The sequence below is a fragment of the Myotis yumanensis genome, unplaced genomic scaffold (assembly GCF_028538775.1).
Source record: "Myotis yumanensis isolate MYYU_CA2020_CCGP unplaced genomic scaffold, mMyoYum1.0.hap1 SCAF_6, whole genome shotgun sequence".
In the NCBI taxonomy this organism is placed as follows: domain Eukaryota; kingdom Metazoa; phylum Chordata; class Mammalia; order Chiroptera; family Vespertilionidae; genus Myotis; species Myotis yumanensis.
The window spans coordinates 98,325,847-98,351,127 of record NW_027223757.1 but is presented as its reverse complement, the minus strand read 5'-3'; the positions used below and the strand labels follow the sequence as shown (position 1 = coordinate 98,351,127).

General features: G+C 46.4%; 2 non-coding genes across 2 annotated transcripts; one reads left to right on the top strand and one right to left on the bottom strand.

Moving 5' to 3' along the window:
* The first annotated feature begins 1,086 nt into the window (after positions 1-1,086).
* TRNAA-AGC (transfer RNA alanine (anticodon AGC)) lies at positions 1,087-1,158 on the top strand. Its single transcript has one exon. It is a non-coding gene; the product is annotated as a tRNA-Ala (tRNA).
* A 23,378-nt stretch (positions 1,159-24,536) lies between these two features.
* TRNAA-AGC (transfer RNA alanine (anticodon AGC)) lies at positions 24,537-24,608 on the bottom strand. The gene has a single exon. It is a non-coding gene; the product is annotated as a tRNA-Ala (tRNA).
* Positions 24,609-25,281: the final 673 nt, after the last annotated feature.

Here is a 25,281-nt window from a genome sequence, read left to right as displayed (position 1 = left end):
GCCCAGGGGTTAGCTGGGACCTGCCCTTCCAGGCAAGACACTCACACTTCTATCACCAGCCAGGCCTAGGGACTGCCCCCGTGCACGAATTTCATGCACTGGGCCTCTAGTAAATTTATAAATGTATTAGGTCATCTGGATACCAGACGGGCTGAGCCCTAAGATGGCACCAGCCTAAAGGGTGTGTTTAGATGGTTTCTCCTCCAGTCAGTTCTGCTTGGCGTATTTGCACTCCCCCTTTTTAGATTAGGTTGGTTAGAAGTTTGTCTATTTTGTTGACTTTTCAAAATCCAGATTTTTAAAATTAGTTTTGCTTTTAAAAACGCATTATTTTCTGAGTTTGCCTCAATCAAACCTTGTTTTTACATTCTTTTGGCTTATTTTGCAACATCTTGAGCTAAGAATTTGATTCATTTCTTTTTCACTGTTATATTAATCTTTTAACCTCTGATTGGAGGTCCTATTTACATTGCTTTATTAAGGCTTTTGTTCTTTGTTCCTTATATAAGCGACTCCCCCAGTGTGAGCTGCGGCTCTGCTTGTTGAGCTGGAAGGGAGAGGCTCAGAGCTTCGGAGAAGGAGACGGTCCGTGAGCCAGCCCGCAGCGCAGGGCGGACCACAGACCTCGCTCTGACCTCGCCCGGACCTCGCCGGGACCTGACCCTGACCTCGCTCGGGGCCTTGCTGGCCAGCGGTCTTCGCCCCGCGGGGTGTCTGCCCTCGAGGGACGCGCCCCCTCTTCTCCGCGACCTGCAGCCACAGCCCTGCTCTTTCCCTCATCTCCCCGCGCTGCTTCGGGAACCGCAGGCCCTGGTTTTGAACCCCCTCATCACACAGCGTGACTTCCTCGCAGTCCCTGGAGCAGCCGGGGAGAGAGAAGAGAGAGACACGAGAGAAAATCCGTCGTCTCGGCCCCTCGAGGGCGGCGGGGAGCGCCCGCAGGACCCCTGGGGGGACCGCAGGGCCGGGGCCAGGCTGTCGTGGGTTGGGATTGCAGACAGCGGACTCCGAGTGCACTTGGTTCCAGGTCTTAAATGGTTGTTGCATTCCTGCGTTTATCCCCAAGAGCAGCTCAGCTTGCCGCGAGGGGGTGTAGCTCAGTGGTAGAGCGCGTGCTTAGCATGCACGAGGCCCCGGGTTCAATCCCCGGCACCTCCACGTTGAAAGTTGGGATCCTTTCAAAAATATTTCATAGCTTTTTTTTGCTCAAAAAAGAAACCCTCGGGTTTGTCCACACCCGGTGTGTCTGCGGAAGCGAAAGCATAAGGCGAATGAAGAATAGGCTCGAGATTCCGAAACACAAGCTCATCACCAAACTGACTTTTGGTTCCATTTTCCGTTATTTTAAAAAATCAGGAAAGAAAAGATAAGGATGGAAAGATTTAACAAAAGAAAAACTTTTCAAAATCCAGATTTTAAAATTAGTTCTACTAATTATAAAGGCCTCGGTGGCTGGCAGCCAGGCAGCTTAAAGCTAAACGATCCAATCAAAAGGGTAATATGATGCCTCCCAGCACCGGAATCAGCAGAGCCTCGAGGCCTCCCGGCACCGGGATCAGTGTGACAGGAGGCAGCGCCCAAACCCCCTGATCGCCCTGCGGCTCTGTGTGTGACAGGGGGCGGTTGGGGAGGTTGGGAGGCAGGGTCGATGGGGAGGTTGCGGTGCCACCCCCTGTCACGCACAGAGCAGGGCCGATCAGGGGGTTGGGGCGCTGCCCCCTGTCACTCACAGAGCAGGGCCAATCAGGGGGTTGAGGAGCTCCCCCCTGTCACGCACAGAGCAGGGCACATCAGGGGGTTGAGGAGCTCCCCCCTGTTACTCACAGAGTAGGGCCGATAGGGGAGTTGGGGCACCGCTCAGCCTGGGGCAGATTTCAAAAATCTGTTTTGAAAAAGGCATTATTTCCTGAGTTTGCCTCAATTGACCCTTGTTTTTACAGGCATAGATCATAGGCATGTATCATAGAATTGTACACTTAAATCCTATATAATCTTATTAAGCAATGTCAAGCCAATAAATTCAATAACAAAGCCCATAGATTCTCAGTGTGTCTCAGTTGCTTGTTGTTTTCGAGCCATGTTGATCGTGATCACAGCAGGATGAGCAAGAAGAAAAGCTGAACCTTCCAAATTGTGAAACAGAAATTTACTTTCATTAATGAATGTGCAGAAGCCACACTTCCACCGAAATTGAGAAGTATATTCTGTTGAAGATCTCTAAGATTAATTTCTGGTCTTGTTCTGACTTTAACTAGAGAATTGAATAACTAGACAACTTAAACCAGCGGTTCTCAACCTGTGGGTCTCGACCCTTTCACAGGGGTCACCTAAGACCATCGGAAAACACATATATAATTACATATTGTTTTTGTGATTAATCACTATGCTTTAATTATGTTCAATTTGTAACAATGAAATTGGGGGTCACCACAACATGAGGAACTGTATTAAAGGGTCGCAGCATTAGGAAGTTTGAGAACCACTGAAACAGAAATAATTTTACCCAGGACAGATACGCCATCTGTCAGAGTGGAATTTCCCACACCTCTGGTTAGTGTGAACCTGGGAGCTACAGTGGGCAGCACAGGAGAATTTCTGGGCAATGCAGAATATCAGCTCCATCCCAGACCTACTAAACTAGCCAGCATTTCGGCAGGATCTCAAAGTGATTTCTTTGCATACTAATGTTTTAGAAGCATTGGTCTGAATGCTGTGAACTGAATCAAGAAGTGATATTCGTGCACGGGGGGTGGGGGGGGCGGGGGGTGTCCCTCAGCCCAGTCTGCACCCTTTCCAATCTGGGAATCTGGGACTGCTGGCTCCTAACTGCTTGCCTGCCTGCCAGCCTGATCACCCCCTAACTGCTCCCCTGCTGGCCTGATTGATGCCTAACTGCTCCCCTGTAAGCCCGATTGCCCCCAACTGCCCTCCTCTGCTGGCCCAATCACCCTCAACTGCCCTCCCCTGCCGGCCTGATCTTGCCCCCAACTGCCCTCCCCTGCCGGCCTGGTCACCCTGGTGGAAGCCGTGCGGAGCAGCAGCGAGGACAGCCCCCCGGGGACCAGTCCCCTGAGGGAAATCTGGGAAAGCCGTACGCCGGCTGCTGGCCCTGCCCGTTGGCACGGCCACAGAAACCCTAGAGCAGCCGTGGGCAAACTACAGCTCGCGGGCCGGATCCGGCCCCTTTGAAATGAATAAAGCTAAAAAAAAAAAAAAGACCGTACCCTTTTATGTAATGATGTTTACTTTGAGTTTATATTAGTTCACACAAACACTCCATCCATGCTTTTGTTCCGGCCCTCCGGTCCAGTTTAAGAACCCATTGTGGCCCTCGAGTCAAAAAGTTTGCCCACCCCTGCCCTAGTGGCAGGCATGTGGAGCAGCCGCTGGGCCTCCTGCTCCCCTGCAGGGCTTCAGGAACTGTGGCGGCAGGTGTACAGAGCGGCCGCCAGACCTCCCGGCCCCCTGCAGGGGTGCGGTAACTGCAGCAACTGGCGCGTGGAGCAACCGGCCCCACCCCCACTGTGTGCACCGCCATCTTGTGACAGCATTACGGCGTGAGGGTTAATTTGAATATTATCCCTTTATTATATAGGACTAGAGGCCAGGTGCACAAAAATTTGTGCACTCGGGGGGAGGGGGGAGGAGGTCCCTCAGCCTGGCCTGTGCCCTTTCGCAGTCTGGGACCCCTCGGGAGATAACAACCTGCTGGCTTAGGCCTGCTCCCGGGTGGCAGAGGGCAGGCCCAATCCTTAGGTGCAGCCCCTGGTCAGGCTCAGAGCAGGGCCCATTGGGGAGTTGGGGCGCCGTCCCCTGTCATGCACAGAGCAGGGCGGATCGGGAGGTTGCGATGCCACCCCTAATCACGCTCAGGGTAGGGTCGATTGGGGGGTTGGGGCACCGCCCCCTGTCACACTCAAGGCAGGGTCGATGGGGAGGTTGCGGCACCACCCCCTGTCAGGCACAGAGCAGGGCCGATCAGGGGGTTGGGGCGCTGCCCCCTGTCACTCACAGAGCAGGGCCCATCAGGGGGGTTGGGGCTCCTTACACTGCCACGCACAGAGCAGCAGGGCGATCAGGGGGTTTGGTTACTGCCCCCTGTCACACTGATCCCGGTGCTGGGAGGCATATTACCCTTTTACTATATAGGATAGAGGCCTGGTGCACAGGTGGGGGCTGGCTGGTTTGCCCTGAAGGGTGTCCTGGATCAGGGTGGGGGTCCCGCTTGGGTGCCTGGCCAGCCTGGGTGAGGAGGCTGATGGCTGTTTGCAGCTGGTCACACCCCCTTCAGGGTGGGGGTCCCCACTGGGGTGCCTGGCCAGTCTGGGTGAGGGGCTGAGGGCTGTTTTCAGGCTGGCAGGTGACTGAAGCTCCCAACTGCTCCTTTTTTTCTTTCTTTTTTCTTATTCTGGGCCAGCTTTAGCTCTGAGGCTTGGCTCCAGCTCTGAGGCCTCGGCTGCTGAAAGCAGGTATCTGGTTTGTTTGGGTTCTATAATCGAAACACTGTTTCAACTCCAGCTCTGAGATCCCGGCTGGCTGAAAGCAGGTTACTGGGGTTTTGTTTAGCTTCTATATTTGTAACAATGTTTCAAACTGCAAGCTCAGAGGTCAGCAGAGGCAGGCAGGGAACGTTGGCTTCCTCTGTCACTGAAGCTTGCAAGCCTCCTTTTAGCTTCAAGCTGCCTGGCTGCCAGCCACCATCTTGGCTGGCAGTTAATTTGCATATCGCCTTGATTAGCCAATGGGAAGGGTAGTGAAGGTACGGCTAATTACCATGTTTCTCTTTTATTATATAGGATAGTATTCCATTGTGAAAATGTACCCCAGTTTTTCAATCCACTCATCTACTGTTGGGTATTTAGGCTGTTTCCAAATCTTAGCTATTGTAAATTGTGCTGCTATGAACATAGGGGTGCATATATCCTTTCTGATTGGTGTTTCTGGTTTCTTGGGATGTATTCCTAGAAGTGGGATCACTGTGTCAAATGGCAGATCTATTTTTAACATATTGAGGAAACTCCATACTGTCTTCCACAGTGGCTGCACCAGTCTGCATTCCCACCAGCAGTGCACGAGGGTTCTGTTTTCTCCACATCCTCTCCAGCATTGGCATTTGTTGATTTGTTGATGGTAGCCATTCTGACAGGTGTGAGATGGTACCTCATTGTTGTTTTGATTTGCATCTCTTGGGATGATTAGTGGTTTTGAGCATGTTTCCATATGTCTCTTGGCCATCTGTATGTCTTCTTTCGAAAAGTGTCTATTTAGATCCTTTGTCCATTTTTTGATTGGATCATTTATCTTACTTTTGTTAAGTTGTATGAGTTCTCTGTAAATTTTGGAGATTAAACCCTATCGAAAATATCATTGGCAAATATGGTCTCCCATGCCTCCAAGTGGTCATTACATTATTGTGATATATTAGAAAATAGTGACATTTTCTGTACCTTTGGCAAGGCTATTTTTTTTTGGTCAGAAATGAAAGAGCATATATGCTCAAAGTCACTACTATTCTAAGAGATGCAAATCAGAACAACAATGAGGTACCATCACACACCTGTCAGAATGGCTATCATCAACAAATCAACAAATGACAAGTGCTGGCGAGGATGTGGAGAAAAAGAAACCTTCGTGCACTGCTGGTGGGAATGCAGACTAGTGCAGCCACTGTGGAGAACAGTATGGAGTTTCCTTTAAAAGTTAAAAATAGAACTCCCATTTGACCCAGTAAACCCACTTCTAGGACTAAATCACAAGAATCCAGAAACACCCATCAGAAAGGATATATGCACCCCTTTGTTCATAGAAGCACAATTTACAATAGCTAAGATTTGGAAACAGCCTAAGTGCCCATCAACAGATGAGTGGATTAAAAACCAGTAGTACATCTACACAATGGAATACTATGCTGCTGTAAAAAAGAAGAAACTCTTACCATTTGCAACAGCATGGATGGAACTGGAGAGCATTATGCTAAGGGAAATAAGCCAGTCGGAGAAAGATAAATATCACATGATCTCACTCATTTGTGGATTATAATAAACAACATAAACTGATGAACAAAAATAGATCCAGAGACACAGAAGCATCAAACAGACCGTCAAACCTGAGAGAGAAGGCTGGGGTATGGGGGTGGGGGTGGGTTAGAGATCTACCAAAGGACTTGTATGCGTGCATATTAGCAAAACCAATGGATACAGACCTGGGTGGTTGGGGCTTGTCCTGTGGAGTGTATGTGGAGGGGCGGGTCAGTCTGGAAAAAGGAGGTATAAGTAATACTTTAAACAATAAAACAAAAGAAGCCACAGAATATGCCAAGCTTTTGACCAAAAAATGAAGGAGAACAAAGAAAAATGCCAGGAGCAGAGTGCCAATAGATGTAGGTCACCTTCTCTAAGAGCTTCTGCCTTTAAGGCTGAGTCTGGACAAAAATGAAATTTTCCAAAGATAACAAATACCAGTAAGTAACAGATATCAATAAAAATATATTCTTGTTGAACCTTTATGGTGCTAGTTGAAGTACTGTGTTAACCACTATAGAGTGTATCTTAGTCTAAAAAAAAGAATGACTTTTTCTCTAATTTCAATGTTAATAGTGCTGTCATTGGCCAATACTGCACTTGGAAGGGAAATCTCTTCTGAGGGTGAATCCTCAGCAGAAACAAGAGGAAGAACCTCCATGATGGAAACAAAATACATCTCTGCACATTGCTTTTGTTTTTGAAAACTTTATATGTAAGCGTAAAAAACACACAAAAGAAGGTTACAAATCATCTTGTGATTCTTTGTAAAGTGAATCCATCCATGCCAACAACACCTGTATGAGGAGACTGAGCCTCAAGTGGCTTCTGTCCCATGCTCCTCTGCCCACACCAGGGTCACTCGCTTGACTATACCACACATGAGTTTGGACAATTTTTAAGTTTCATACAAATATGATTACACAGAATGTTGGTTTCTTTCACTCGACGTTATGAAGATGTCTGTGATTCTCCCCTCACCTATTTGCTTTGCATGGAGGGGAGGGGAACCAGTTGGGAAGAAACTCCCCAGCATAAGCTCTCATCCTGATCAACAGCTTCCCATGCAATTCTGATGGTAAGAGCCCCTGGGCTGGGTGTTTGTTACTGGACATGAGGACAGACTCAGCCTAGGGCAGTGGTCGGCAAACTCATTAGTCAATAGAGCCAAATATCAACAGTACAACAATTGAAATTTCTTTTGAGAGCCAAATTTTTAAAACAAACTATATAGGTAGGTACATTGTTATTAACTTAATTAGGGTACTCCTAAGGCTTAGGAAGAACCACACTCAAGGGGTCAAAGAGCTGCATTTGGCTCGCGAGCTGCAGTTTGCCAACCACGGCCCAGGGAGACTGGGAACAAAATAGTAGCTGAGAAGGTAAAAAATTATGGGAATGTTGAAAACAGACATACAAGCCAGTTTGAAAAAGTTTCCACTGGCCGAATCTGGGACTATTAATTATTTTAATGAATTATTAACCAATGAAAATGTAGGAATCCATACAAATAATAAATTGGTAAACAAAGAGAATGATGGGGAAAGCAGGAACTCCTGCCGACAGCATGGGGGCACTGGCTGTTCTGTGGGGCGGCGGGTGTGCCAACTTGTCTTGCACCTGTCATGGGTCTGGGCCAGGCAGCGGATGTTAACTCCTGGGGAACATCTGAGGAGAAGCATGATATTTGCAGTCTTAAATTGTTGCCCCACAAACCAGGTGATGCAAATGAACCACACCAACAACAGCAGTGCGTCCTCCCCTATCTGCAGGTATGATGCTCTGAGGAGCACACGTCTCCTGTGTGGTTTCCTGTGAGGAGTGCGTAACGTAAATCTAATAATGAGAGAACATCAGGCAAACCCAAGAGAATGACATTCTATTAAAAAGAGAGACAGAAAAAGCAGTCCTGTTCAAATAGCATGTCAATGTCATAAAAGACAAAGAAGGGCTCTAGATGTATTCCAGATCAAAGAAACTAAAAAGACATGCCAGCTAAATGACCCAGCTGACATCCTGTACTCAAGAGGGAAATTGCTCATGTTGGAGTGCAGGCCATAGATTAAATGCATCCCATCAAAGTTAAATGTACTAAAGTTTTGTAGTAAAGTACTTAGGTAAATGAGCATGATGTGTTTTGAAACTTACTCTCAAATGGGAGAGAGAGGAAGCAAATAAAGCAAATGGAGTAAAACATTAACAATAGCTCAATCTGGGTAAAATGTATATGGGTATTTTTGGTACTACTTTTATTTTCCAGCATTTATTAAGTTTAAAATTGTTTCAAGGGAGAGAAAGCACTGGAGACTCCCGAGAAATCAACAGCTGTGAGTTTGAGCCAGGCTAGGCCAGCTTTTTAAAATATAAGAAGCTTTCCCCCCAAAACCACTTATATGTGGAATCTAATGAACAAAATAAACCAATACCAAAACGCAGATAGACTCATGGATACAGAGAACAGATTGATAGCTCTGTTCTCTGGGGGGGAAAAAGAGGGGAGGAAAGAAAGATTCATGGACACAGACAAGTGTGGTGATTGCCAGAGGGAAGGGCAGTAGGGGAGATAGAAGAGGGTAACGGGGGGATAAGAGGTGATGGAAGGGGACTTGACTTGGGGTGGTGAGCACACAATACCATATACAGATGATGTACATAGAATTGTATACCTGAAACCTACATGATTTTATTAACCAACTAGTGGCCAGGTGCACAAAATTCGTGCACATTAAAAGGAAATTAATTAGAGGAAATATTTTAATATTGCTATTTGCCCTTTCTCTATAATAGAAGTGTCAGAGATAAAAGAAAATTAGTAAAATGTATATGAAAATCTTCCTCCTGTCAGAGTCTGGGGTGCTCCACGGGACCCAGAGTCAAGTCCCTGCCCACCCGCGTGCACCTCAAAGTCGCGCGAGACCCAGACCCAGCCGGCCCCACCCCCATTGGGCGAGATTCAGACCTGGCCGGCCCCACCCCTGTCAAGCCCCACCAGGCAGGGGGCACAGCCTCAGGTCCCCTGGCCCGGTGCCGGGAGGGAGGCGCAGTGTCAGGTCCTCCAGTGCATGCTGGGCCTGGGGTGCAGCCTCAGGTTCCCCAGCACACCCTCAGGTCCTCCGGCCTGGTGCTGGGCTGGGCAGTGCAGCCTGAGGTCCTCCTGGCTGGGGCGGTGAGCATGCCTTGAGGTCCCCTGTCAAGCTCCACCATGCAGGGGGTGTGGCCTGTGGCCCCCGGTCCAGAGCCAGGGTGGGGGGCATGGCCTGAGGTCCCCTGGCCCAGCGCTGAGGGGGGGCATGGCTTGAGGTCCCCCATCAAGCCCCACCAGCCAGGGGGCATGGCCTGAGGTCCCCCATCAATCCTTGCCAGGCAGATGGCACAGCCTGAGGTCCCCTGTCAAGCCCTGCCAGGCAGGGGGCGTGGCCTGTGGTCCCCTGGCCCGGCGCCAGGGCGGGGGCTGCTGCCTGAGGTTCCCCGCCCTGGCCGGGTGCCATGCAGCCTCAGGTCCCTGCTGATCACTCATTAAGGCTTGTTACGGGACCCCTGCCTCTGCTGTGGGTGCATCCATCTTGTGTTACAGAAACCCCGCCTCTGCTGTGGGGCTGCCATCTTGTTATGGTGTTACAGTCAATTTGCATATTCCCTCTTTATTAGATAGGGTGTCAGCCCAACAAATTCAATTAAAAATAAAATAAAATAATATGCCGAAACCGGTTTGGCTCAGTGGATAGAGCGTCAGCTTGCGGACTGAAAGGTCCCAGGTTCGATTCCGGTCAAGGGCATGTACCTGGGTTGCGGGCACATCCCCAGTAGGAGATGTGCAGGAGGCAGCTGATCGATGTTTCTCTCCCATCGATGTTTCTAACTCTCTATCTCTCTCCCTTCCTCTCTGTGAAAAATCAATAAAATATATTAAAAAAAATAAATAAATAAATAAAATAAAATAAAATAAAATAAAAAAATAAAATAAGGGAAGCTTACCCCTCCCCCCAAATCATACAAGGAACCTATAATTCTTCACAGCTTACCAGTTCCCTAGAGATTGGTCATGGAGAGACAGAAGCCAATCTTGCCTTACTTGATCAGCACATTCCCACCACACCACACTCCAGACCACCTCTGCATAGCAGGGGACCACCAGTATTTTGTGGAAAGTAAATGCTGCTCAGGTCACAGATCTGACCAGCTATGTGATGCCTGCCACCAGGCTTGTGTTTCCAATTTGTCCTAATGATGAATCTAGGAAATTATGAACTCACAGTGAAGCAGGATAGCAAATTCCTTGACAAGTGGAATAAGGGAAACTGAGACAAAACAATTAGACAAGGCCAAACAATTTGAGCAATTTACAGCCAGCTAATAACACACAAGGTTTTATTTCCAATAACATTACTTAAAAACTAAACTAACCAAGGACACTTAGGAGCAAATAGTTTACACATTCCAGATTGTCATGGAGTAGAGCAGCCTCAGTCCAGTCCCTCTTCAATAATGTTCTTTAAAAATAAAACTAACCAGAAAATACCCCTGGCTCTGTTATATACATTTTGATGAATCAGCATATTGAAGGACACCTGAAAAGCTAAAGAATATTAGCTTTCCTGCCAGCCAAGGAAAAACAAAAAGCCTTAAGACAAAGGATCCACAGCGCCCTTTCACTGGAGCATGCCCATGCCTTGTATCTTTGCTATTTTCCTCCTAAACTCTATGGGTTCCCAGGAGACCTGCAACCAGGGGAGCAATGGACAGCAGAAGCTCATCCCAGACTTACCCCTGACCTGACTCCAAAGTCCCCTTTTCTCTGACTTTCTCTCTCCTGTTGCTTCTTCTACCTTAAGCTCTTCCTGGTTTCACTGTCCCAGCTTTAATAAACATACCCTCAAAAATCACCTGGATTCGTTTTGTGAAATCTTTTCTGCATGAAGTCAAGCACCCACACACTACTGGCGGGCTCGAGGCAGACCTGTCCAGGCCAGACCCCATTGGTAACATTCTGGGACCCAACATGGGACTTGAGAATTGATTTCTCTTCTTTACTCTCTTTCAAATTCATCTTTCTTGTCACTTCTCATCATCTTTTCCCTCTTTGCCCCACCTCCACCCTGCCCCTGTCCCTCCTAGGCCTTCACCACACCACTGCCTGTGTTCATGGGCTATGCACATATTCATTGGTTGTCAGTTTATCCATGCTTCTGCTGCTATTTTTTAAAAGATAAGTTTTTTAAACACTCTAAATCCTCCTCCTGGAATTCCGGGAGCTGCTGCAGTCCCGTGAAAAGTAGGGGAACTGATGCCACCCCCCCAAACCCCGTACAGGCTGTGGATGGAACAATAGGACTGCCCACCTCAATGTGATGGGGAAATGGTACTTTTAAACTCAAGCCACTGGAGTGCCTAAGCCAAATAGTCCCCCCCTCTCCAGCCTCTGACACTAAAGCTCACTTTTAAGCACATTAAAGGAATGATTCATGTTATCTCTACGATGCCTCTTGAAAAATGAAAGTGTATTTGCCAATGAAAAAGAGCCTGTTTCTGAAAGTGATAAAATGTGTTCATAAATTTTCCAATCTAAAGAATGCTCATTATTTGCTTTTAGTTGTCACAAAAAATTAAGGTTTCTAATTAAGTTTGGAAAAGGTATATGATTTTGGTATTAAAATACTTAAATTATTATGAAAGAAAATAGGGGAAAAGCAGGTTGTTCTAAAGATGGCTATTTCTGAATGAGTTAAAAAGAAAAAGTGAGAGGGACTAAGAAAGCCCCAGAAAAAATGCAGGTCACAGAGGGCCTGTGCAAGTGGGGGAAGGAACAAAAAGAGGAAGAATTCAGGCAGTGAAAGGGATGAAAAAAGTGACATACATATTACAGGAAGAAAGGACACTGGAGGAGGAATACTCAAGAAGGGAAATGGAAACAGAAAAACAAAAATAAGAAAGAAAAAATGGCACATAGATAAATAGTAAAGCAAAGTGGTAATTTTAATAACAAATGAAAAGGCTGGAAGTGTTAGGGTCTCTGAAGGAGGAACACATGAGGCCAAAGTGATGAGGGATTATAAATTTATTAGGTCATCTGGAGACCAGATGGGCTGAGCCCCCAAATGGCGCCAGCCCCCAGGGACGGGGAGTCGGAGGTTTTAAAGGACTCTGGGCAGGCTTTTTCTGGGCGGACAATTCTCTGGGCAGGTCCGGATCCTGGGAAGGTCCAGAGGGGAAGGATAATGGTCTTAGCAAGTGGAATGCGGTCTAAGCGAAAGGGAATGCCTTTGTGAAGTGGCCTAGCCAGCCTTTCTGTTGTATGGAATAGGGACGGAGGTCATAGCTTCCATAGTTACTTCCTGCTGGGAGGGCGCTGGAACACTGTGTAGATTCCTCCTGGTGGGAGCGAGCGGTGCGGCAGCATTTCCCCGGGAGACCGGTTGGTGAAGGCTCAAACCGGTCTTGAAAGAAAGATGAAAAATGGCACAGAATACACGGGCCAAAAACAAGGATGAGGAATAGGAATGTTAATGGTCCTATGAAGGGAAGTAGCCAGGAATACCAGTTTATACTTTTTAGCCAGTAGTGCCATGAATTTCATTGATGTTTTCTAATCTTTGCAGCCCTTTCTGTTAACTTTTGATGGCATTCCTGATTGACATAAAAACAATATTCGTCTTCCAAAAAGAGGTATAGACCCCCCCTTTCTCTGCTGTTAGGAGGTCTAGTCCTCTCTGATTTTGGAGGGTGACAGCCGCTAGTGAGTCTGTCTGAACCTGAATGTGAACTAAGCTTTTGGCAATGTCATCTAGGCTTTCTTGTAGGTCCTGAGACAGGATTTCAAAATATGATAGAGCAGTGGTTAGGCCCCTATGCCAGTCCCGACACCTGTTGAGATACCGAGGGTTATGAGGAGAGGGGTTCTCTGGACTTCCCTTTTATATTGGATATGCTAGGTTATGGGGACAGGTAAAGGCTGAATATTGGGGGCCACATCTACACGGGGTGAGAGATAGATGAGAGTACAGGTTCCTGTCCAGTTGATCGGGAGGCAGATGTATGTGTTTTCCCCACAGAGGAAGGAAAATCCCTGATCATGGAGATGAGCTGAAAGGTGTAGAGAAGAGGTGACTGAAGGATATGAGGTTCCTTTTCCAGGTTCCACGCTCCAAGCAGAGAGGGGAGCCACCATGGCGCTACCCATAAGGGGTGACAGATGAGTGGGTTGAGCTTCTATTGCAGTGAAAGTGGGCGGGAATGCTAGGATGGGCTGTTATCCAAAGGAAAAGCGAAAGGGAAGGAAAAGAGCAGTTGAAGCCTTGGGCCTGCATGGTTGGATAAGAAATAAAATGGACTGGCTGTAGGAAATAACCTTTGGCTTCCGGGAAGACCTGATAGTCAACCCATTGGGACCAATGGCCGTTCAGTAGTTCTAGGTTGCAAGCTGATAATGGTAGATGGCCCTGTGACCTTGCAAAGCATAAAGGGGTTTGAGAGATTAGAGGGGTGTATAGAGTGATAGGATCTGTGATCATGATGGAGGAAGGAGCTACCTTTGTAAGGGATAGAATATAGGTACGAAAAAGAAGGGAGGCTTGATATGCCTGGCTGTAGGATAATTACCTAGAAGGGTGGAACCATGGGTTATGCTCCGATAGTTTAGCTGCAGTTGGGGTAGTTAGGAGTTCCTGATAAGGGCCTTGTTATCGGGGCTGTAAATTATTTTATGGATGGATTTCCTTTAGGAGGACCCAGTCCTCTGGCTGTAGAGGAGTAGGGGGTGGACCGTAAAAGGTCAAGGGAGGACCTGATCAGCATGTTCTCTCAGTATTGTCAGACAAGTTTTAAGATGGGGAAAGTCCTCTAGAGGGGTTCCTATGGAAGGGAAGTTTGCTAATAAGAAGAGTCTTCCATACATGAGTTCAAAGGGACTAAGGAAGGAGGGTGCATGGGAGTTGCCCTGATGTGCATAAGGGTTAGAGGTAGGAGAGTAGTTTAAAGTTCTTTAGTTTCGAGAGTTCATTTAGTTAGCTGAGACTTAATTAAGGAATTCACCTTTTGTACCTTGCCTGAATGTTGGGGTCGGTAAGGGGTATGTAAGTTCTACTGGATGATTAGAGTGGAGGGGACCTGTTGAGTCATTTAAGATGTGAAAGCAGGTCCATTATCTGATTGCAGTGAGGTGGGGAGGCCGAATCTGGGGATGATAAGCTGAATGGGAGCTGTGTGACCTTGGAGGACTTTCAGACGCAGTGGGGAATGCTTCTGCCCAGCCTGAGGAGGTGTCTATGAGGGTTAAGAGATACTTGGTTCTTTTAATAGGGGCAGTGAGTGCAGTCAATCTGCCAGTCTTGTCCAGGGACTTGGCCCCTAACCTGATGAGTGGGGAAAAGAGGAGGTCTACCCTGTCCTGGGGGAGATACTGAGTAACAAGTGGAGCAGGTTTTGGTGTATCTTGCAGTAGGGAGGCTAGGCTAGGGCATGTGATGAGGGGGGTTAGGAGTTGTAGAAGGGGTCTGTACCCTATACGTAGGGAATTGTGAATAGCTCGTAAGATATCGAGGGCCTGTCCCTGGGGGAAGATATATTTTCCCTGAAATTTTATTTTATTTTTATTTTTTTAAAAAAATATATTTTATTGATTTTTTTACAGGGAGGAAGGGAGAGGGATAGAGAGTTAGAAACATCGATGAGAGAGAAACATCGATCAGCTGCCTCCTGCACATCTCCTACTGGGGAGGTGCCCGCAACCCAGGTACATGCCCTTGACCGGAATCGAACCTGGGACCTTTCAGTCCGAAGGCCGACGCTCTATCCACTGAGCCAAACCAGTTTCAGCTTCCCTGAAATTTTAACCATGGATCTTCCTGAATGGCCTCAAGAGTTAATAGGACTGAAGTTCCTCTGGAGTGTAGCTGGGTGTTATATGGGGTTTAGCTGAGAGCTGGGGAGATGGGGGCTTCCTCTGAGCTGCTGCCTTGGCCTCCTGGTCTGCTTTGTTATCTCCCTGTGTTACGGGATCACTCCTGACTCGGTGTCTTTCACAGTGTATGACCTTTAAGAAGGCTAGAAAAGGGGAGAGAGGGTCCTAAGTGCCAAGCAGGAAGACCTGTGAGGCTTGCAATGATAGTGTCACGGACTGGGAATGAGCAGTGGAAATAGAGAAAGTCTAGGCTCCAACTTAAGGACAAAAGCAACAGGAGCGCCTGGGCGGCTGCTTTAGCTCACTCGGAGAGAAGGGGTCCCTTCGCACATCAGGGGGACCAGGCCCCGACTCACTGGACAGCACAAACCTTCTACCCACTCACAAATAACCAGCTCCAGCCAAAAAGTACACAGCCAGCATTTACATTTATGAACACACTTTAACCACACTCTTACTTTCAAGAAAATATACAGTCAACAAAGTACAAGAGACCTTCTGTAATAAAATCTAAGAGCAGGCGAATTAAAACATGTCTAGCCATCAATGTTTCAGTATTTCATGCTATTTAAAAATATTTAGATGTTTGCCATTTAGCCCAGCAATGCTCTAAAGCCTTTAAGTTGCCAATTGTGCATATGAGGCTGGAGAAAAGGCAGGGGAGGAGGGAGCAGGCCCCACAGCCTGTTCTAGGACTGCAGTTTCCAAACCTCCCGCCACTTGGATTTAAAACTGCCACCGTTTTTCTTAGCGATAACATGCTAAGGTTTGGGTGATAATGAGTTCAGCTTCTGATAGCAGCAGGACTGGTACGTTTGCAGTTTTACAGTAAAGAAAGTTGATCTTTGGGAGGGGAGAGGGTGAGAAAGTGCTGAGGTGAGAGCAGTTTTCAGAGCACTAAAGGGCTGAGAATTGCCTTGGGATCTAAAGGCTCAGTGAGGGGTCCCTTCCCCGCATCGTAGAGGGGCTTTGCGAGGAGACTAAAGTTGGGAATCCAGAGGCGAGAGTACCCAGTGAGCCCGAGAAAGGAGAGTATTTCTTGCCTAGAGGAGGGGACAGTCATGGAGGAGATAAGGCGTTTAGGGTCCACGGTAATGGCTTGGCCTTGTGGGGTGAGAGTGAAACCAAGGCAGGTGACTGTGGTTCGGGACAACTGGGCTTTATGAGGGGATGTGTGGTAGCCCCGGCCGGGCACCGAGGTAGAATGAGAAAAGAGTGGATAGAGGGGGTGTCTACTAAGATGCAGGGTAGAGGTGAGGTGGCTAATGGCTGTGAGGTGAATCCATCAACCCCCATAATAGAGTTGAGGAGGGGACAAGGGTCCCAGTGAAATCAGAGAGGGAAGAATAAGTGGCCCCAGTGTCAATTACAAAGGAGATCAGGCCCTGGCCAGTTTGGCTCAGTGGATAGAGAGTCAGCCTGTGGACCAAAGGGCCCGGGTTTGATTTCGGTCAAGGGCACGTACCTTGGTTGCAGGCTCCTCCCCGGCCCAGGCTCTGGTTGGGGCTCATGCAGGAGGCAACCAATCAATGTGTTTCTCTCTCACATCAATGTTTCTCTCTATATTTCCCTCTCTCTACTACTCTCTCCAAAAATCAATGGAAAAAAATCCTCCTGTGAGAATTAACAAAACAAACAAACAAAAAGAGAGAGATGGGCTCACCTGCCACCACAGTCGTTCCCCGAGGCTCTGAACTGGTGATGTATCAGGACAGTGATGGCGGCGAGCCTTTGGAGCTCGGCGTGTCAGCATTTTGAAAAACCCTAACTTAACTCTGGTGCTGTGTCACATATAGAAATTTTTTGATATTTGCAACCATAGTAGAACAAAGACTTATATTTTTGATACTTATTTTATATATTTTAATGCCACTTAACAAAAAAAATCAACCAAAAAAATGAGTTCATGTGTCACCTCTGACACGCGTGTCATAGTTTCGCCATCACTGTACTAGTAAGTCTGTGGGGCTCTGTCAGGGCCTGGGAAGCTTCAGTCTTCGGTGGCCAGCCCATTGCAGACAAGAAAGACGAGAGATTAGCTTTCTTTTCTTCCTACATTCCAGACATATTTTTTTTCAAATTACCAAGAGGCCACTGGTAACAGTTTAAAATTACACTGAGCAAGGATTGCTGGCACTGGTATTTCACAAGTGCTGGCCTCAACTTCACTGAATGAAGTTAAACTCAGGTGAGCTTGGTGGAGTTTAATTGCTGGTAAATAAAAGGAATCTCTTTAATACTTTTGTTCAAAACTAAAGAATAAAGCTTAGCAAATGAAAGAATTTTCCTCAGCTTTCAGCTCTCTGCTCATTTCTATGTCCACAGAAGCTAGCTTCTTTTCTTTCTATTTTAGTTCCTCTTAATATTCTTTGGGTAGAAAAACTACAGAAAATAGATCTGGTTTTACCTGATTAAAATAGCCATCTCTTAAAATGTTAAAAACATTATTCTTTTCCTATCAGGGATCCGAGTTGTGATATATGAAAATGAGCCTTAGCCCTAAGTTATCAGTATGGACTCTCCTTTTCCATGATGTAATTTATTTCAGAAAAAGTTATAGTTTTTCCTTGCTTTAAGGCTGGGTCAGAGCCTCTCAGGCGACAGACATAATCTCTGGATTTAAAGTTTAAGGAGCAGGGCTTAGGGAAGATTCTCCTACCCCAAAGGCCCCGATTTATCACGGAACCCACTTTCTTCCTGGTGACCAGCTTTGCAAACCAGGGGTTTAGCTAGTGGCAGTTACCACTCCACAGCCCTTGGACAGCTGTGGTAGGGGAGAGAGAGAGAGAGAGAGAGAGAGAGAGAGAGAGAGAGAGAGAGAGCTCTCTACCTAGCAGAACTGTGCATGGACTAATTAAGTTATATCCTATTGACCTATCCTACCGCGCATATGACTGTGGCTTCCTGAGTGGCTCTGGACAAGCTTAGGAACATGAAGGAAAGAAAGCGCGGGCAGGGGCACATCTCCAGGCCTCCTGCTTTATAGATACTTGGAGCTCATTTCAATAGAGATTTTCTAGGTCAGTGGTTTTCAACCTTGACTGCATATTCAAATCACCGAGGAAGCTTTTTAAAATGCCAGTGTCCATGCCACACTCCTGACCAATTCAACTAGAATCTCCCAGTTGGGTCCAGGCATCGGAGAGTTTGAGAGCTCTCTAGGTGGTTCCAATGTACAGTCACGATGGAGAACCACTGCTTTAAATTAAAGAGGAACATATTCCTTTTTCTTATCCCTTCCATCACCCACAGCACACTCGACCTATCAGATAAAATAATTTAGTTAGGGTACTGCTCTTAAACTATACCTAAACTTATCATGGGTTAAATTAAAGGAGAGTCTTTTCATGTGATTTGGAATAGAGAAATCACAAAAACAGTCTTTAACCAGGTTAATCACAATCTGGTAACCTAAAGCAATAACAAAAGAACGCAAGGTGAAGAGTGGAAAAGGATACGGATACTAGAAGTCAGAACTGGTTATGAGGAGAATTGGTATTTCAAACGTGCTGGCCTCGACTGTGAGTAACACGGCACATTGAACATGTGAGGAAGAAGCAAGGAAGGGTCTGTGAGTGTTCCTTACCGACTTATCAGGTGGCAGGTGCTATGGCTACTATTTTAGTTTATTATTTATTTATTTATTTATTTATTTATTTATTGCTTTTACTTGATTTTTTAAAAATCAAATCTTTATTGTTCAGATTATTACAGTTGTTCCTCTCCCCCCCCATAGCTCCCCTCCACCCGTTCCCACCCCACCCTCCGCCCTCACCCCCGCAATGTCCTCATCCATAGGTGCACGATTTTTGTGCAGTCTCTTCCTGCACCCCCCACATCCCTTTCCCCCCCAAGAATAGACAGTCCACTCCCTTTCTATGCCCCTGATTTTATTATATTCACCAGTTTATTCTGTTCATCAGATTATTTATTCACTTGATTTTTAGATTCACTTGTTGATAGATGTGTATTTGTTGTTCATAGTTTGTATCTTTACCTTTTTCTTCTTCTTCCTCTTCTTAAAGAATACCTTTCAGCATTTCATATAATACTGGTTTGGTGGTGATGAACTCCTTCAGCTTTTCCTTATCTGTGAAGCTCTTTATCTGACCTTCAATTCTGAATGATAGCTTTGCTGGGTAAAGTAATCTTGGTTGTAGGTTCTTGGTATTCATCACTTTGAATATTTCTTGCCACTCCCTTCTGGCCTGCAAAGTTTCTGTTGAGAAATCAGCTGACAGTTGTATGGGTACTCCCTTGTAGGTAACTGACTTTCTTTCTCTTGCTGCTTTTAAGATTCTCTCTTTGTCTTTTGCTCTTGGCATTTTAATGATGATGTGTCTTGGTGTGGTCCTCTTTGGATTCCATTTGTTTGGGATTCTCTGCGCTTCCTGGACTTGGAAGTCTATTTCTTTCACCAGGTAGGGGAAGTTTTCTGTCATTATTTCTTCAAATAGGTTTTCAATATCTTGCTCTCTCTCTTCTTCTGGCACCCCCATAATTCAGATGTTGGTACATTTGAAGCTGTCCCAGAGGCTCCTTACACTATCTTTGTATTTTTGGATTCTTTTTGCTTTTTGCTTTTCCAGTTGGGTGTTTTTTGCTTCTTCGTATTTCAAATCTTTGACTTGATTCTTGCGATCCTCTGGTCTGCTGTTGGAACTCTGCATAATATCCTTTATTTCAGTCAGTGTATGTTTAATTTCTAGTTGGTCCTTTTTCATAACCTTGAGGGTCTCACTAGATTTCTTGAGGGTCTCACTACATTTATCGGCGGTCTCTAGAAAGTTCTTGAAAAACCTTAAAAGTGTTGTTTTGAACTCTATATCCAGTCGTTTGCTTTCCTCCATTTCTGTCATTTGTGACCTGTTTCTTTGTCTCCACATTTTTTATGCTTCCCTGTGTTGGTAGAGTGGCTTTGTGTGCTAGGTGTCCTATAGGGCCCAGTGGCTCAGCCTCCCCAATTACCTGAGGTGGACACTCTTGATGCACCCCTTTGTGGGCTGTGTGCACAGTCTTGTTGTAGTTAAGCCTTGATTGTTGTAGGTATCACTGGGAGGAATTGACCTCCAGGCCAATTGTCTGTGAGAGTCAGCTGTGTCTACAGTGGGAGAACTTCTGTGCTGGAGACACCCTTATGGGGCAAGACTTGCTTCAGTGGGGCTTTGGTGCTCACTGAGTCTGCCCCCTGAGTGTGTCCCTTATGGATCTGAGGAGTTGTAATCTGGATGGTCCCACTCTGACCACTGGGTACATTGGCTCTTGGATCTAAGGAGGTGCTAATTTAGCCTCTGCCTGAGGCTACCCAGCAGGAGCTACAAAGAGATCTGCAGATTCCCCTCCCTTGTTTGGGGTTTGGAGGTGCCCAAATGAGGCCCAGCTGTGAAGCAATGCAAGCTGCTGTGGGGCCTTGGGCCTTCTCTTGGAGGTTCTGGGTCTGTCTGGCCCAGCTGCAGTCTGTTAGGTACTTTTCAAATTGCAAAGGGCCAGGCCTTTCATATGCAAAAGCCTCTGCCGCATCTTGGGTGGGGCGGGGTCTTGAAAGCAACAGGGCGGAGCAAGCAGCTATGGCTGATCCTCAGCCTTGCCCTAAAGGGCCCTGAGTTTCGAGTTCTGCCCGCTGCCAGACAGTCCAGTTTCTCCCTGTATGAGTCTGGGTCCCCAGTGACTCGCCCAGAACTGGAGATCAGAGCTTGAGACTCCCTCCCGATTCAAAAAGACAACCGCGTCGTCAATTGCCAGCCCTTCCATGTGCGCCTCCGTACCTCTGCACTTTACTTCTGCACCTCCTCTGAGTCTCAGTGTGCTTTTCTCTCTCCTTCTCGTTATAGAATTTCCACTCAGCCAGCCTTCCTGTGGTTCTGGATGATGTCTGTTTTGTCTTTTAGTTGTATTTTTGAATTTGTTGTGGGAGGCAGCAATTTCCGGTGTTGACCTATGCCGCCATCTTTTTTTTGTGTGGCTACTATTTTAAATTTAGTTCAAAGTGTTATTGTAACCGGACAACCAAGGAGTCCGAGCTGCCTGTCGCTACCTGAGCCAATTCAGCAGAGAGAGGGCTGGGTCGTATATGAGCGTTTACTCCAATACTGCCGGCAGCGTGGGAGAGCAGTAGTCACCCTGGAAATTCTGCTCTGACCCCTCACAGTCGGCTGGTTATACACACGAGGGAGAAGACAGCTACGTGCAGCTGTGAGCTGCAGTGTAACAGGGAAAGGGGAGGGGAGGGTCTGCAGTCCGGCCTTCAGGAGCTCAAAGCCGGAGAGTCAGCCACCAAGTCAGAGCGTGTCCGGTCCTTGGTCTGCTGTCAAACTGTATTTCTTTTTAAATATATTTTATTAATTTTTTACAGAGAGGAAGGAAGAGAGATAGAGAGTTAGAAACATCGATGAGAGAGAAACATCGATCAGCTGCCTCCTGCACATCTCCCACTGGGGATGTGCCCGCAACCCAGATACATGCCCTTGACCGGAATCGAACCTGGGACCCTTCAGTCCACAGGCCGACGCTCTATCCACTGAGCCAAACCGGTTTCGGCAAACTGTATTTCTTTTCTGAGTCATGGACCCACCGAAGCATCAGATCTTTCACAGCCTGTTTCACCCTCCAGTGCCCCGGGGTCTGTAAGGAGATTCTCATCTGTAGTTAGTAGGTGAACATGGTTAGACAGCCAGGGCTCTGTTCCTAGTGCGTGTCCTTCCCCACTGTCATTATAAATCATTAAAGCTCATCAAGGACACACTACTATAGCCTGTAACAAACACAGGCACGAACAATTGCTCCATAAATGATGCACAGGCTGATGCAGCCTGGAGTTAACAGTAGCTAATACAGGTGTACCGCTTAATAATGCAGCTTTTTTTTTTTTTTTTGAAATGTGAAAGAAATGGGTTTATTAGGACTTATATGCACACAGTGGGGCTGATCTGAAGTTCACCGCCACACTGGCTGCCACCGTGAAGTTGAACCACCAAGTCCCATCTGGGGGCGGCCAGCAGGTGCTATTGTTCCACCATCACCCCGACTTTCCCAGCACAGAAAACAGGCCAGCAGGCACGCAGAGGGAGAGGTGCGCTTCTGAGCAAGCTGTGTGAGATCAGAACTGCTGGCTGTTTTCTTGACTGAGGAGCTGGCCAGGCTCCCAAGGTCTCACAGTTCTTACTGATGGTCTTCATCATCTTCCCTCAGGGTGGGAGGGGAATAATGCAGCTTTTGTAATCAAAGAGAACACGATAATTTCAAGAGAAACATCAAAAGTGCTTTATTCAAAGTAACGTCCATCGCTAGCTCCACATTTCGCCCATCTTTCAGGTAATTGGTGAATACCGTCACAATAGAATTTTTCTTGTTCTGAGGCAAACCATTCAAAGACCCAATTTTCCACTTCTTTGTATGTTTTGAAGTGCTGCTCAGAAAGTGTGTGTGCCATCGATCGGAACAAGTGGTCATCTGAAGGAGCAAGGTCTGGTCAATACAGCGGGTGGGTTCATACTTCCCAGGCAAAATCTTTTAACGTGTCTTTACCTGGTTTTAAGTGTGTGATGGTGCGTCATCATGAAGCAAAATAACTTTGCCGTGTCTTCTGGCACATTCTGGTCATTTCACGACCAAATTGATTATTTGTTGTCAGTAGCGATCAGTGTTGATGGTTTCACCTGGTTTTAGAAGCTCATAATACACCACACCTTCCTCATCCCACCAAACGCAGAGCATTGTCTTCTTTCCGCAGCGATTTGGCCTTGCAGTCCATGTTGATGGTTGACCTGGATCAACTCACGATTTTGTGTGTTTGGGATTCTCAAAATAAACCCACTTTTCATTGCCAGTCACAAATCAATGGAAAAAGACTTTCTTTCGTGCCATTGAAGCCACATTTTACTGATGAATTTTTGGTTATCCATTTGTCTTTTGTTCAGTTGATGTGGCGCCCACTTTCCTTCCTTTAAAACCTTTCCCATTGCTTGTAAATGATCGGAAATTGTTTGCTGAGCAACGTTTAATCTTTCTGCAAGTTGTTTTTGAGTTTGACACGCATCTTCATCCAATAATGCTTGTAATCGTTGGTCTTCAAACTTTTTTGGTTGACCTGGACGTTCTTTGTCTTTCACATCGAAATCATCACTTTTAAAGTGTTTAAAGCAGGGTTCACAAGCATCTTGAGATGGAGCATGTTCATCATACGCTTCCTGAAGTATACGATAACTTTTTCTTCAAAATAAAGTAATGAATTAAAACTTCCCACAAATGCTCTTTTTTTGGTACGAAATTTGACATTTTTAAGAGTAAAAATATCTATGGTATTAACACCTTCAGAAAATCTGACATATGAAGTTTTGAAGCTTGTTGTCAATACAACAAAATAGCATACATATCAAATCAACTATGTGTAACTCCATCTATTGAAAAACGTCCGCATTAATAACAGGTACAGCTTCAGACCAAAACATTAAAGACCTGACATACAGAATGGTAGCCATTCCTATTTTTTGACACGGAGCTCTCGTGCCTGTGAGACTAGTCTCTGACTTAACCCCAGCCACAGGGGCCTTGCTAAAGGTCTGGCTGAGAACAAATCCACAGCCACAGAAAACCGGCATCTAAATCTTCACCTGTTAGTGTGACAGGGTGTTACAAACTGGAAATCGAGGCAAAAGCACTGATACAAGGGATACGTCATTTGGAAAGGTAATAAACCATCATTTTAGTAAGTCCTGACCCACATGAATGGTCTAAAATGGCCAGGTTTAGAAAGGTAAGTGGGTTTTTGTTTGTTTGAAAGAGTTGAAGTGAGTTTGTGTTAGAATTAGGGAGGCAAATTTTGAGATTACAAAAATGATCAAGATAGAAGGGGTCCAGTCCTCGGAATGTGAACTCAGGGCAAAACCACTGAGGGAAAGCATGTTTGTGTCCAAATGTTTCTATTTCACTCCTTGGTGTTGGGCTCCTGAGAGAATTGGCAGAAGCTAGATTTATCCAATACCTGCACAGCTCTGACTGGGAACTGTGTGTTTCCTTTAGAGAGCCCCTGCTGAAATCAGCTTTTCTGTTATTGAGTCTCACTGACCTGAAATTAAAAGGGCTTTTCAAAATGAAAGACCGCAAGCACTTACTGCACATGAATAATGATAGCTACTCTGGTCACACTGATTCAGGCAGAAGCCCAAATAGTTTTCTAATCAGGAGACAAAAACAAGGGGTATTGATGAGGAAGGGAAGGGAACGATTGCATCAGTAGGCAGAAGGCATTTCTATTAGTGCTGGAAACAGCGTGATGATGCAATTCTAAACAATGCTTTTAGCTTTCAGTCTGCTAGTCAGTCTAGTAGTCATAATATCCGCTTTCTTTTTATGGTTGTAAGCAGTTATTTGGGACACAATGTTGCTCTGGGCCAGGCCAAGCCATTCCCCTTGTCTGACATCTGAGGCCTGAGACTTACCAGCCCGCCCCTGTGGCCTGGCAGCTCCAGCTCCGTTTGAAAGCAGCTGATTTATTTCTGTATTTAGTTCGCACAGCCTCAGAAATGTGAGACCTGAGAAAGGGAATCCCTATCATCCCAGGCCCCCTCCCCAAGTTGCGGGTAAATGAGATGATGTTTCTGAAGTTAGGAAACAAAAACACCTGGAGATGCTGGGGATCGAACCCAGGACCTCATGCATGCTAAGCATGCGCTCTACCACTGAGCTACATCCCCACCTTGTGTAAGTGGGTTTTTCTAAACTATCTTCTTTTAAATGAAACATAAATTTGCATTTAAAAAGGTAAATATAATTTGCTTTGTCGTAACCAAGAGTTAGGATTTTTATTACAATCGCTTTCCAAGGAATTCTGACTCTTGCAGACATTCGGTGTTGACGAGAATACACTGGAATCGGAAATCTCGGTAAGAAACATTCTCCCAGACACTTTTTTTCTGATTTCCTCCTTTTTTTCAAAAGCTAAACATGATAAAACAAAGATCCTTACAGGAAAACTAAAAACGCTTTGCCAATGACTGTTTAATGATGGAATCTACCAAACTAGCCCAATTTCCCTCCCCATTTCTGGCCCTTCCCGGACCCAGACCCTGCTGCGCACCTTCTCTTGGAAAGCAAAGAACAATGGAGGGGTCTCTGTCGCCAAAACTTAACTCCTTCCTTCCTCTTGGGAACTGGGAGGGCTACAGGGGACCGACGCGGGGTTGCGCCCTGCAGCCACAGGTCTTCTAACCCAGAGTATAAATCACATCCCGGGACTAAAACTGGCTGCCGAGTCCCAGGAAGGGAGGGAGACGAGGCCCGAGCCCGGTTCCGGGCGCGCTCCTCCCCGCGAGGGGGCGGCTCTCCGGACCCGGGGACCCAGTCCTCGCCAAGAGGCACAAACAAGAA